Genomic DNA, 15,015 nt, shown 5'->3' on the forward strand with positions numbered 1-15,015 from the left:
ACCCTATTTCCCTAGAAGTTAAAATTACCAAACTGAGGGCTATTTGTCCTTTGGTTATGTTATGAGAAGGCAAGACTTGTTGGAAAAGATAATAACGCTAGGAAAAGTTGAGGGCAGCAGGGAAAGTGGAAGACCCACCATTAGATGGAATTGACTCAACAAGCCGCGGACCTCCATTTGCAAGACCTCAGCAAGGCTGTGAATGACAGGATGTTTTCCTAGCCTGGATAGCCCAGGCAAGCTCAGTTTCATCAGATCTCAGAAGCTATGCAGGGTTGATTCTGGCAAGTACTTAGATGGGAAACTTCCTTGGAAATCCAGCAGCTGAGAGGACAGCGGCAGGCTTTACTCAGTCATGTCGCTGAATATTCTCCAAGCTCGCAGTAGGGGTCAGTCACCAGAGGTCCCCATGACTTCCTTTTTCAAAGCCGGAATACTGCCACACCAAATGCCCACTGCGATCCCACCCTTTCTCTTTTCCTGCTGCTTTCAACTTTTCTTAGCATGCCTGTCTTTTCTACTGAGTCTGGTCTTCTCTTAAGGCGGGGTGGGGAACGTCAGGCCCGACGGCTGTTTACGGCCCTCAAGATCACTTGGTCTGGTCCTCGGGGATTGCTGTGCTGGGCTGAGCCGAGCCATGTGGTGGCCTCCCTGGGGCCCAGCTGGCTGGCGAGGATTGTGGAGCCCAGCTGTGCTGTGCAGTGGCCTCCTTGGGGCCTGGCTGGCTGGCCAAGATCTCTGCAGGGCCTGGAAAAGTTACTGTCACAGTTCCTTCTCATTTCTTTATTTCCCCTTTTTTTCTATTTCTTCCCCCCATTTCTTTGTTTCTCTTAATTCCCCTTTCTTTATTTCCCTTTCTTTCCATTTCTTCCCCTCATTTCTTTATTTCCCTTTCTTCCCCTTCTCCCCATTTCTTTATTTCCCTTTATTCCCCTTTCTTCCTCCCATTATTCCTGTTTCTACCCCCACTTCTTTATTTCCATTTATTCTCCCTTTCTCCCCCCCATTTCTTTATTTGCCTTTCTTCCCCACATTTCTTTATTTCCCTTTCTCCTTCCCTCCCTCCCCCTCTCCCTGGAGCCTTAGTGGTGGGCATTGTGAAGGACGGCTGCTGGGGTATATGGATGCCTTTAAAGGTCTTCTGAGAGCAGCTGCAGTTTTTGCATGAAGGGGGGGGGGGGTCGGAGCCAGCTACCACTTCAATTTGCACTTGATTATTCCAGTTGATGTGGCCTAATATTAGGGGATGTGGTCTAATATGTTTATGCCTACTGGGCTTTTTCTACAAAAAAAGAGCCCTGGACCTAGGCATTTGCCTAGGGCAGCACGTCAGGGGAGGTGTGCCAAATTAGGCTCTCTCCACATGACTTCAAATAGAAAAACAATTATTTACATTAATTTTGCCAGCCTGAATCATTCTCCCTTGGTGGAGCACTGTTTTTAAGTTGATAATTTTGTATGGCCCATGAATGATGTTATAAATATCCAAATGGCCCTTAGGAGAAAAAAGGTTCCCTGCCCCATCTTAAGGTGATAACCAAAGTATGACGACCTCAGTGTGGTCATTTTAGCTTCTAGGGGGAATTTAGGCTTGAACTCAGCCTTAATAGGAAGTCATTTGCCCAGATGATGTTCCTTATCACTCTGCTCCAAAAGCTGAGAGCCAGTTTGGTGTAGTGGTTAAGTGTGCGGACTCTTATCTGGGAGAGCTGGGGTTGATCCCCCACCCTTTCACTTACAGCTGCTGAAATGACCTTGGGTAGGAGTTGTCCTTGAAAGGGCAGCTGCTGTGAGAGCTCTCTCAGCCCAACCTACCTCACAGGATGTCAGTTGTGGGGGTGGGGGGGGAAGGTAAAGGAGATTGTGACTGTTCTGAGATACAGAGTATATGGCGGGATATAAATCCAGTATCTCCTCCTCCTCTTCCTCCTCCAACTGGCCATTTTCCCACTTTAGGTTTCTATTAAAAGGTCAGGACATTTTCCTCCAGCCCTATTGGCAACCACACATGGTCCCAGGGGTTAGCTGAATAATTGACACCAGTCAAGCCCAGCTGGCTTGTTTCCCACTTTCACCCACTGAGGTGCCAGGTGAAGCTGAAGCTGTTCATGGCACAGAGGCAAAGAACATCTCATCCCACCTCCATTAAAAAGACAGGACCTTTTTTCTCCAGGCGGTTGGCAAACCCAGTCTGGGCCTGAACTTCTAGCTAGGAAGAGGCGTGATAAACCAGTGGGGAAATGTGGCTGTCCAGACATCCGCCGGCTCTCTTCAGCTTGCAGAGAGAAATGGCGCCAGATCCGAGCCCAGCATTTCCCCGGCAAAGCTCTCCAGCTGTGCAAATTGTCTACTTATCAGATCAGCACCACATTCTCATGCCTGTCTCTTCAGCATCTGTGAGTTTTCGCCACAGACCTCAGCGGGAGAGGAAATCACAGGCGGGGTGTGTGTGTGTGTGTTGGCGATTCTGCTTTCAGGAACGAACCTGTGAACAGGGCCTCAGCCAGTTTCCTTTGGGGTGAGTTCACAGCTCTGCCTGTCAACGGTTCTGCTCTGGACCTGGGAGTTTATGTAACTTGTTTATGTAACAGGAGGGGAGGCTGGCTGGCTGGCTGTTTGCCTCGCGTCATAGTCCTGCCACCACGAGAATGGCCTCACCTCGGCTCCATCCATCTCAGCCGGCCACAGGCACTAATTGCCACCCCCGCCTGCCCACCCCCCAAACAATCAGCGGTTTGAAAAGAACATTGCTTTGAATGCTTTTTCAAAGGGAAATGGAAGAGCACAAACACATTCCAAAATAGGGCACACTGTTCTCAGGTGTTGTGGTTTTTTTTAAATTTTTAAAGCCAACTCGCAACCTGGAGAGTTTCCCTTTCACCTTTACATCTGCTGCTGAAATGGAACAGGAGGCGGCTTTAGTTTCCTGGCCGGATCCTCCACTTTCCCTTTTCTATTCGAGCCGGTTCCTATAGCTGGCTGATTTCTGAACACTTCCTTCTGATGACGGTCCCAGGGCCTGACCTGGATAGCCCAGGCTAGCCCTATCGCATCAAATCGCAGAAGCTAAGCATATATGTGAACATACATATATGAATATATGAAGCTGCCTTCTACTGAATCAGATCCTTGTTCCATCAAAGTCAGTATTGTCTACTTGAACTGGCAACGGCTCTCCAGGGTCTCAAGCTGAGGTTTTTCACATCTACTTGCCTGGACCCTTTTTTAGTTGGAGATGGTGGGGATTGAACCTGGGACTTTCTACTTACCAAGCAGATGCTCTATCGCTGAGCCACTGTCCCTTCCCTAAAGGTAAAAATATTCCCCTGTGCAAGCACCAGTCGTTTCCAACTCTGGGGTGATGTCGCATCACGACATTTTCATGGTAGACTTTTTTACGGGGTGATTTGCCACTGGCCTCCCCAGTCAGCTACACTTCCCCCCCAGCAAGCTGGGGACTCGTTTTACCAACCTTGGAAGGGTGGAAGGCTGAGTCAACCTTGAGTTGGCTACCTGAACCCAGCTTCTGCCAGGATCAAACTCAAAGATGGAAGGCTGTTGACCTTGTGCCGGCTACCTGAACCCAGCTTCCGCCGGGATCGAACTCAGGTTGTGAGAAGAGCTTGGACTGCAGTACTGCAGCTTTACCACTCTGTGCCATGGGGCTCCCAAGCAGGGTTGGCTCTGGTTAGCATTTAGATGGGAGGCCACCAAGGAAACCCAGGGTTGCTACACAGAGGCAGGCAATGGCAAACCACCGCTGCTTCTCTCTGCCCTGCCCTGGATGGCCCAGATTAGCCTGATCTAGTCAGATCTTGGAACCTAAGCAGGGTTAGCCCTGGTTAATATTTGGATGAGAAACTACCAAGGAATACCAGGGTCACTACTCAGAGGCTGGCAATGGCAAACCACCTCTGCTTGTCTCTTCCCAGGCCAATCTCATCAGATCTTGGAAGCTAGGAAGGACCAGCCTCAGTTAGTATTTGGATGGGATGCAGGGCCTTTTTTTGTAGCAGGAACTCCTTTGCATATTAGGCCACACCCCCATGGTGTAGCCAATCTTCCAAGAGCTTACAGCTCTTTGTTTGGGGGCCCCTGTAAGCTCCAGGAGGATTGACTACTTCAAGGGGGTGTGGCCTAATATGCAAAGGGGTTCCTGTAGGGCTGCCAAGTTCCTGGGTCGGGCAGGGGTTCTCCTGCCCTGGAGGTTCCCAACCCACTGGCTCACATTGGGTCAGCAGGAGAATCCTCCCCCAACGTCGCTGGCGCAATGATGTCACTTGGAAGTGACACCATCGCGCTGGCAACATTATGCACTGGCTGCTCTAGGAGCGTCCGGGAAAACTCTATGGTTTTTCCAGACACTCTAGCAATTTGGGAGGAAAACTCTATGGTTTGGGAGGAAAACTTCCTCCCAAATTGCTAGAGCAGCTGGAGGCTGAGGAGACTTGGTCACCCTAAATTCCTGCTACAAAAAAAAAGCCCTGGATGGGAGACCAAGGAAGTCCAGGATCACTATTCAGAGATCACAATGGCAAACCACCTCTGCTCATCTCTGCCCAGGCCTGGATGGCCCAGGCTAGCCCGATGTCATCAAATCTCAGAAGCTAAGTCTGAGCGAGTCTGGTGTAGCGGTTAAGTGCATGAACTCTAATCTGGGAAAACCGGGTTCGATTCCCCACTCCTGCATATGCAAGCTGCTTGGTGACCTTGGGACAGTCACTATTCTCCTGGAGCTGTTCTCTCAGAGCTCTCTCAGCTCTACCTACCTTACAAGATGTCTGTTGTGGGAAGAGGAAAGGAAAGGAGATTGTAAGGTGCTCTGAGACTCTGAGTGAAGGGTGGGGTTTAAAATCCTCTCCTCTAAGGAGGGTCAGCCCTGGTTAGCACTTGGATGGGACGCCACCAAGGAAGTCCAGGGTTGCTATGAGAGGCAGGCAACAGCAAACCACTTCTGAACGTCTCTTGTCTTGAAATCCTCATGGTCAGCCATCTAGGGCTGCTAAGCCCCTGGTCCCCGCCCGGGAGGTTCCCAACCCACCGGCCCACATTGGGCCAGCAGGGGGAACCTCCCCCTCCTTCACTGGTGTGATGACGTCACCCAGAAGTGATGTCATCAAAATGGTGGCGTATGCACAGGGCCGCTCTAGGCATTTCCAGGAAAACTCCATGGTTTTCCCAGATGTTCTAGCCATTTGGGAGAGATAACTCTATGGTACAGTAGATACCATAGAGTTTTTACCTCCTAAATGGCTAGAGTGTCCAGGAAAACCGTAGAGTTTTCCTGTAAATGTCTAGAGTGGCCTGCGTGCGAGCCACCATTTTGATGACACCACTTCCAGGTGACATAATTGTGTTGTGTGCTTTGTGTGCGCATGCAAAAGTCCCCCACTACAGGAAGCTGGGGACTTGGCAACCCTACAGCTGTCCTTACATTCACTTTGCAGAATGCTCCTTCTGAGCTTCAGCACAGCAGCATGACCTAGTCTAATGGTCACCACACTATCTCACAAACTTCACAGAGAGCCTTTTGCTTTGTAATAATAATAATAATAAATTTTATTTGTATCCCGCCCTCCCCGCCTAGGCAGGCTCAGGGCGGCTAACAACATTTCATAAAACATACAGTAATAAATAAGGTTTTAAATTAACAATATACAACTTTAAGTTTAACATCACTAAAAACCAGTCAATATGATTACAATTTATAACTTAGTCTGACAGTGATGATGGCATTTGATGCTAGTTCTGTCAGTGTATACAGTTTACCGAGCGGTAATCCTTAATTAGACAGCGGTAATCCTTAATTAAACAGCCTTGTTCAGCCGTCTGTATATACTAGCCTGAAGAGGGTGGTCTTGCAGGCCCTGCGGAACTGTTCAAGGTTCCGCAGGGCCCGCACCTCCTCAGGGAGCTGATTCCATAGGGCAGGGGCCACGACTGAGAAGGCCCGTGCTTGGGTGTTCTGAAGTTTGATCTCTTTCGGCCCCGGGATAGTCAGTGTATTTTTCCCAGCTGACCTCAGTGCTCTCTGGGGTTCATACGGGGAGAGACAGTCCCTCAGGTAGGCTGGTCCTCGGCCATATAAGGCTTTAAAGGTGATGACCAACACTTTGTACCAGACCCGGTATGTAATCGGCAGCCAGTGCAGTCCACGTAGCCCCGGCCGTATGTGCTCCCATCTCGGGAGCCCCAACAACAGCCTGGCCGCCGCGTTCTGCGCTAGCTGCAGCCTCCAGGTCCGGCACAAAGGTAGCCCCAAGTAGAGGGCTTTGAGTTAAGAAACCAATAGTGGTGGATTTATTTAAAGAAACATAACATATAACTGTAGTGGAGAGATAGAGTGTTTAAACTATTCTACCTAACTGGATGGCTTTGGATTGTAGCAGGCCATTTGCTTAGTTCAGCTCAGGAGGAGCGATACTGTGCTGTTCGCTCTGATACATGCAGGGAAGAAAAAGAAGGAAGAGGCAAACAGGAAGAAGGAAGTTTCCTGAAACTACACGCTATTGGTTAGAGAGGGTGAGTGATAATAGACAGGAAGAAGAATGATATGAACCTAGCTATCTAGCTTGCTCTATGGTGTTTGTAGTCTTGGGGAACTGAGCAAGAGACATAATCAGTCTGTTCTTCTAACACAGAGCACATCTGGTGGACAACCAGAATGTCCTCCCACACCCATCATAATTTACTGGAGTCCAGCGTTGGGCAGGCTATATCCCAGGGGTGGCCAAACTGTGGCTCTTTCACTCATATTGTGTGGCTTTCAAAGCCCCCACCACCCCATCAGCTGTCTTGGAGAAGGCATTTCTCTCTTTAAATCACTCCTTCAAACTGAGCCAGTCAGTGGCTTGGAGAATGCATTTAAAGTTAAAGTTGCTTTCTTTTTACTTCTTTCTCCCTTCTCTCCCCCCCCCCCCATCTATTTGCCTTCCTGCCTGCCTCCTTGTCTTGTGGCTCTCAAACATCTGGTATTCATGTCTTGCGGCTCTCAAACATCTGATGTTTATTCTACATGGCTCTTACGTTAAGCAAGTTTGGCCACCCCTGCTATATCCTAACTTCCTCTCCACTGGAGACTCAAAGCATCACACATCATTTTCCTCTCCTTTGTTTTATCTACACAGCAACCCTGTGAGGCTGGTAAGGCAGAGAATTACGGGCCCAAGCTCGCTCAGCAAGCTTCCATGGCAGAGCAAGGATTTGAACACGGGTCTCTCAGAGGCTGCCAGACTGGCTTTCTGCACCTTGCTGGTTGCAGTCTTGCAGCAATATAAACTTGGTTCTTCCCAGGGGTCGCTTTGTAGAAAAATTGGTGGTGGAGCAACGGCCACCAATGGACAAGGTGGGGAGGAGGAGGGGGAACCCTCGGAAAGGTTCAGGAGCTGTGCTCCTGTGTCCTCCTGCTGAATCCGAGGCCTGATGATGAAGAAGACTGCAGATTTATACCTTACCCTTCACTCTGAATCACAATCTCCTTTATCTCCTTCCCCTGTGAGGTGTGTGGGGCTGAGAGACCTCTCCCAGAAGCTGCCCTTTCGTGGACCACTCCTGAGATAGCTAAGGCTAACCCAAGACCATTCCAGCAGCTGTAAGTGGAGGAGTGGGGAATCAAACCTGGTTCTCCCAGATAAGAGTCTGCACACTTACCCACTACACCATCCTGGCTCATCAAATCTCAGAAGCTATGTCTGAGCGAGTTTGGTGTAGTGGTTAAGTGCATGGACTCTAATCTGGGAAACCTGGGTTCGATTCCCCAGTCCTCCATATGCAAGCTGCCTTGGGACAGCCACCATTCTCCCAGAGCTGTTCTCTCAAGAGCAGTTCTTCCCAGTTCTGTCTCCAGCCCATAGGGCCGCTGACTCGGTTACCAGCCTTTGCTCCCATGTCTTTAACAGCAGCCTGCTCTGCAGTCATGGGTAGGCGATAGCTTTTCCTTACTGCAGAAGATTTCACTTGCCTATCACGCTGCTGTAGATGGCAAAAGGAGATCAAACTGCTCTTCCCCAGGTGAGCTGGCAGAACTCCCAGCCCTCTAACTCATGCTCTGTACCAGCTCTCGGGAACTGTGCTAATAATATATATTTTGAGTGTGCTTAGGCCTTAGGCTATAAGGATATCTAGGTGCTTAAGAGAAATGATCGGCGTGTCTGTTTTTTTTCTGGTTTGCTGATATCCCCAGGTGGGAAAGAGAGCCTAAAATCTAAAAACTATTTCCTCCATTTGTCAGGTACATTACCTCCTAGTGTGTTTTTTTGTGCCTCTTCCAAACTGAGCTTGAAATTAACAGATTCGTTCACCTGGATATTCTTAGTTATTGTAAAAACTCTCCAGGGAATAGCCGCCTCAATTAATGCAACCCGTTCCTTTCCTTTCTCTTCCGCAGGGCCAAAAGACAAACCATCCCAAGTCCTGAGTCAACAGCAGGCAGTCCCTCCATTGTTATTTATTAACAGCCGGTGAAAGAAATATTTCTTTTTTTAAAAAAAATGTTCTGTGGAGAGCTAAGGAATGGCTCAGCAGAGGCAGAAAAGATTGCCAGCCCGCCCGGATTTCCTGTGCAGTTGAACAAAGATCTCGGAGAGATCATAGAGTAGATTTCATTGCCCCGTTAGAAATAGCCAGGGGCTTTAAACTGCAATTCGCTTTCACACAAAGAGCCTTTCATTCCTCTCAGGGATTCAGGAAGAGTCAGAAGACTGGCATCAAACCGAAATAAACGATTCTTCAAGAGTCGGAACCAGAATCAAAAACTGTGGGTGGTGGAGGCGAAGCCCAGGCTCGGCTTAGCAAGCAGAATTCTTATTCTCTCGCCAGTGACCCCGTGAAATTGCTGTATTGCCTTTGGAGAAGATTTGAGGGGGCACCTTTTTTAAAAACATGGTCAACCTGGACTCTGTGTATGTGTGTGTAATGCACCATTAAGGCGCTTTCAGCTTATGGTGACTTATGAACTACTGTCCTCCAACATTCATAGACTAAAAAGGTAGTCCCCTGTGCAAGCACCAGTCGTTTTCAACTCTGGGGTGATGTTGCTTTCACAACATTTTCACAGCAGACTTTTTATGGAGTGGTTTGCCATTGCCTTCCCCAGTCATCTACACTTATGGTGTAGCAAGCTGGGGACTCATTTTACTGACCTCAGAAGGATGGAAGGCTGAGTCAACCTGGAGCCGGCTACCTGAACCCAGCTTCTGCTGGGATTGAACTCAGGTCGTAAGCAGAGGGCTCCAACTACCATGGGTTTTTGTAGCAGGAACTCATTTGCATATTAGGCCACACCCCTCTTATGTACCAATCCTTCAAGAGCTTACAAGGTTCTTCTTACAGGGCCTACTGTAAGCTCCTGGAGGATTGGCTACATCAGGGAGGTGTGGCCTAATATGCAAAGAAGTTCCTGCTACAAGAAAAGCCCTGTAAACTACACATCTACCCAGCGCTTTTATTGTAGCAGAAACTCCTTTGCATATGAGGCCACACACCCTGATGTAGCCCTGTAAGCTCTTGGAGGATTGGCTACATTGGGGTGGTGTGGCCTAATATGCAGAGGAGTTCCTGTTACAAAAAAGCCCTGCATTTACACACAACATTCAGGCCCACAACCCAGATTATCTCAATTTATTAGGGTTTGTATAATCTTTCGGGATCAAGTGCCGTGTTCTACTGGAGAAAGTTTTCCTTCCAGACGTTTCGTTCAATCTTCAATGCTGTCAGATGGCCATCCAGCCTCTGTTTAAAAACCTCCAAGGAAGGAGAGCCTACCACCTCCCAAGGAAGCCTGTTCCATTGAGGAATCGCTCTAACAGTCAGGAAGTTCTTTCTAATGTTGAGCCAGAAACTCTTCTGATTTAATTTCAACCCATTGGTTCTGGTCCTACCTTCTGGGGCCACAGAAAACAATTCCACACCATCCTTTCACAGCCCTTCATGGGTCTATCAATCCACACGGGGGCCGCATTCAGCATTTGATATAGGACTTAAAAAAACAAAAGATTATAAAAGCTTTAAAACCTGTGGAGATCTTTAAAAAAGGAAGATATTGCAATTTAAATGTATGATAGATAGATAGGAAACAATGGGCCCAATTTACAGATGCATCCTACTTTGGAAGCCAGCGCATGAGAGTTTTGCAGCCGAAATGTACACCTGGCTGAAAAGAGCGGCCTGTCTCGGGGAATGGAGATGTGGAAACTCTGGCTGGGAAATTAGGAGTGTTCTCAGTCCACAAGTCCCCTGCCCCAACCATTTTCACCTGTGAAAGGGAAGATCCAGTCAAGCAAAGTGTAGGCTGAAAACCTAGTCACATAAATCCCATTGAACTCAGTAGTACTGGTTGACAACTCTCTCATTTGCCTTGCTTGTGAGTTCCTATTGCTTCCACTTGTGTTTTGCTCCCTCTAGTGGCCAATTCAATATTCCATTGGCTAATGTCAGGCATACCTCCCTGCAGGTATTCACGCCAGACATAAGCCAATGTCATATCGAATCAATCTCTAGAGGAAGCAAAACACATTCGGAACAGGGGAAAACTCCAAAGCAGGGGTGGCCACCCTTGCTCCAAAGCAACAGGAAGTCAGAAATGAGAAAAAATGAGAAGGCAGAGAAGCCCTAGTTAAGAAACATTAGCATACTATTTCTATTTACAGCTGAGAACAGTCAGAGCCCAAGCATGAAAACATGCAGGGCTGGCCCTAGGGCACGTACCGCCCCAGGCAGCTTGCCACCGCCCCCCTCCACGGCACCGCGCAGTGCCGCGCCCTACCATGCCTCCCTCCTGTGGCGCCTCCTCCCTCCCTCATCCCTTTGTCACAATATTAATGTCCAGGAATGGGCGGTGAAGCGCAGCACTCCCGGGCTCTTTAAAGGCTGACCCCCCCCCCCCCATCGATCAGCTGATTGGTGGTAAAACCGCGCCGGGGGCTGGCAGCTCCTATGCAGCCCCTCTGGCATGCTTACAATCAGCACTGGGTCAGCAGAAGTAAGCGAGCCGCTGAAAGAGCGGCCACGCTGCTTTCTCCTCCCCACTTTCTTCCTGGATTGCGTGGAGGCATGGTTTTACCCAGCTAGCAGCTGATCGGTGGGGGGTGGGGTGCTTTAAAGAGCCCAGGAGCATGGTGCTTCACTGCCGGTTCCCGGGCATTAAAATTTTGACAAAGGGACAAGGGAGGGAGGAGGAGGCAAATAGGGATTTGCCTAGGGGGTGGGGGGAAGCCCTTCCAAATGCCTAGTTTGCCTAGTGGGTGGGCCGGCCCTGAATACCTGAATAGGTGGAGTTGCATATTCCATGATTCTTTGGATCATTCGGTTTTGCTTTGACATCCCTTTGCCTCACTGGCTTTCCCTGGAAATGGGGAATACAAAAAAAAACATAAATATTGCAATCTTTTATTTGGCCCTTGGACCAGAAAACATCTTGCACCCAGTTTGTAGGAGCAGTCATTCTCTTCTAGTTTAGATTGACAGGAGACATTTTCTAATAGGAGGGGGGGGGGAAATAATGCTCTATTTATTGAAAACTTTTGCTACGTTCCCTGCTCCGTTCAACCAGCCATAAGTGGCTGTAGTCGGATCACTGCAAAGATCTTCTGAACGAAAGCCCATCCCAGGACCTGGGAAAGAGCAGGCTGAGCCACAGAGTGGAGCTTAAGGGTTTTATAGATAGAGGCATAAAGAGGCTTGGCGATAATCTTTCGCTATTGAAAACCTATAATGAAATCTGAAAATGAATGAAGAGGAACACACATGCACGTGGATACACAGGCCCGATGGGAAAATGGCACCAAGCTAATGACAGATCCACCCTTCCTTAGCTTCAGTTGGATGGGGAGGGGTGGAATCCATACAGCAAAAGATTTTCACCAAGGCGAAAGAAATATATGAAATATGGTGGATTTTCTCCCTTAATTTTCTCACGTAACATTTGAATTCTGGTTTTCATTTGGAGATATGTTTTGACCTCAAAAAGAAGAGAAAAAGAAGAGAAAGGATTGGATTTATACCCTGCCCTTGGCTTAAAGTCTCAGAGTGGCTTACAGTCTCCTTCCCTTTCTGTCCCCACACCTCGTGAGCTAGGTGGGGCTGAGAGGGCTCTTTTGAGAACAGCTCTTGAGAGAACAGCTCTGACAGAACTGGGACTGACCCAAGGTCACTCCAGCAGCTGCATGTGGAGGGGTGGGGAATCAAACCTGGTTCTCTCAGATTAGAGTCTGCCACTCTTAACCACTACACCAGGAAGGAAGGAAGGAAGGAAGGAAGGAAGGAAGGAAGGAAGGAAGGAAGGAAGGAAGGAAGGAAGGAAGGAAGGAAGGAAGGAAGGAAGGAAGGAAGGAAGGAGAAGACTGCAGATTTATACCCCGCCCTTCTCTCTGAATCAGAGTCTCAGACCGGCTGACAATCTCCTTTATCTCCTTCCCCCACAACAGACACTCTATGAGGTGGGTGGGGCTGAGAGGACTCTCACAGCAGCTGCCCTTTCAAGGACAACTCCTATAAGAGCTATGGCTAACCCAAGGCCATTCCAGCAGGTGCAAGTGGAAGAGTGGGGAATCAAACCTGGTTCTCTCAGTTATGAGTCGATACACTTAACCACTACACCAAACAGGAAGGAAGGAAGGAAGGAAGGAAGGAAGGAAGGAAGGAAGGAAGGAAGGAAGGAAGGAAGGAAGGAAGGAAGGAAGGAAGGAAGGGAGATTGCAGATTTATACCCTGCCCTTCTCTCTGAATCAGAATGTCAGAGCGGCTTACAATCTCCTTTATTTCCTTCCTCCACAACAGACACCCTATGAGTGGGTGGGGCTGAGAGGGTTCTCACAGCAGCTGCCCTTTCAAGGACAACTCCTACAAAAGCTATGGTAACCCAAGGCCACTCCAGCAGGTGCAAGTGGAGGAGTGGGGAATCAAACCCGGTTCTCTCAGATACCAGTCGACACACTTAACCACTACACCAAACTGGAAGGAAGGGAGGAAGGAAGATGGGGGAGAGAGAGGTGGAAAGAAAGCAAGTTTAACTTCTAATGCATTCTCCAAGCCGCCAGCTGGCTTGACTTGGAGAACTGATTTAAAGAGAGACATGCCTTCTCCAAGCCAGCCAACATGGCAGTGTGGACTTTGAGAGCCGCACAATATGTGTGAAAGAGCCGCACGTGGCTCCCAAGCCACAGTTCAGCCACCCCCAATATAGAAGTTATTAGGAGTTGCACAGGGCTTCTTTGGCAGCTATTATGTTGGACTGTATTCCCTAGATGCAGAAATATTTAAAACCACTCGAAGACAGTATCTCATGCAAGTTTCATCAGATGGTAAATGCCACTGTGCACTGCAAAGAAATATATTACCCACTTTTATAGACATGGCTGTGCTGCAAACAGGGGGGAAATGACATGTTATTTGTGCAAAAGGTGGCACAAAGCATTAAGAACCTGAATTATGGCACAAGCTTGTTTCCCAAAAGGACCTGATTTAGAAGCAATTTCCAGTACAAGAAGATGTGGGTTTTTATGCCTTTGAATGCATGAAGGTGTATTGCTCCCACCCCCCACCCCCCCGTAAATGTTGCTACAAAGGAATCTCTGAATCTTCTCTCTCCCTGGAATATTTCTCAGGTCTTCACAAAGACAGGCGCTTGTGAAGGCACTACTATGCACTGCTCCATGAACAAAGAGAAATCCCTGGAGCTGTGTTGCCTGGGCTGGTTCTAGAGTTGCCAACTCCAGTTTGGGAAAGTCCTGGAAATCTGAAAAGGGAGGCTGTCCTGGGAAGGCAGAGTTTAGTGAGCTCAGCAGGAATGTGAAGCTATGGAGTCTGCCCTCCAAAACTGCCACTGTCAACAGGAGAACTATTCTCTGTCAGCTAAAATTCCAGCAGAGTTCAGGGCCCGAAGAAGACTGCAGATTTATACCCCACCCTTCTCTCAGAGACTCAGCGGCTTACAATCTCCTATATCTTCTCCCCGCCACAATAGACACCCTGTAAGGTGGGTGGGGCTGAGAGGACTCTCACAGCAGTTGCCCTTCAAAGACAACCTCTGCCAGAGCTACGGCTAACTCAAGGCTACCAGCAGGTGCAAGTGGAGGAGTGGTGAATCAAACACGGTTCTCTCAGATAAGAGTCCGCACACTTAACCACTACACCAAACTGGAGGTTGGTAACCCTAGACTCACTTGGTTCCCTTTGAAGGAGAGAAAACTGGGGACTTATGTTGGCTTTCCAAGATGTGCATTAGGTGCAGGTGGAGGACAGAAGTTATTCCTACAGGGCAACAGCTCTGGTTGCCAACTTTACTCTGGGAAATTCCTGGAGAATGGGGGGTGGAGCCTGTGGAAGGGGAATTGAGGGATGGGTTTTGCCTGAAACCTACACACCATAGTAGAGTGTTCCCCCTGAAGCTGCCATTTTCTCCAGGGGAGTTGATCTGTGTGATCTGGAGATCTCTTGTAATTCCAAGAGTATGCCAGGACTCACCTGTTAGAGTTGCCAACCTCCAAGTGGAGACTGGCCATCTCCAATTTTTACAACTGATCTCCAGCTGGCAGAGATTAGCTCCCCTGGATAAAATGTCTGCTTGGAAGGGTGGCACTGGACCCTGCTGAGGCCCTCCCTTCCACAAACCCCGCCCTTCTTAGGCTCCACCCCCACAGTTTCCAGGTATTTTCCAACACAGATCTGGCAACACCACCACCTATAGGTTGGCAGAACTGGTATTCTGTATCCTCCAGGGCTTTTTCAGCCTGGTGGAACTCTCTGCCAAGAGAGATCAGGGTCTTGTAGGACAGTATAGTCCCACAGGGCCTGAAAGACAGAGTGGTGCCCCCCAGTCTTGGGTTGGGGCTGCAGGTGCTTAGTTATATTAGCCTCCCCTGCTCCACCCACCCTCCTCATCAGGGCTTTTTTTGGTAGAAGCCCAGCAGGAACTCATTTGCATGTTAGGCCACACCCCCTGACATCACTATTGTTTCCAGTTTGGTGTGAGAGCCAGTTTGGTGTGAGAGCCAGTTTGGTGTAGTGGTTAAGTGTTCA

The sequence above is a fragment of the Heteronotia binoei genome, chromosome 13 (genome assembly GCF_032191835.1).
Source record: "Heteronotia binoei isolate CCM8104 ecotype False Entrance Well chromosome 13, APGP_CSIRO_Hbin_v1, whole genome shotgun sequence".
Lineage (NCBI taxonomy): Eukaryota > Metazoa > Chordata > Lepidosauria > Squamata > Gekkonidae > Heteronotia > Heteronotia binoei.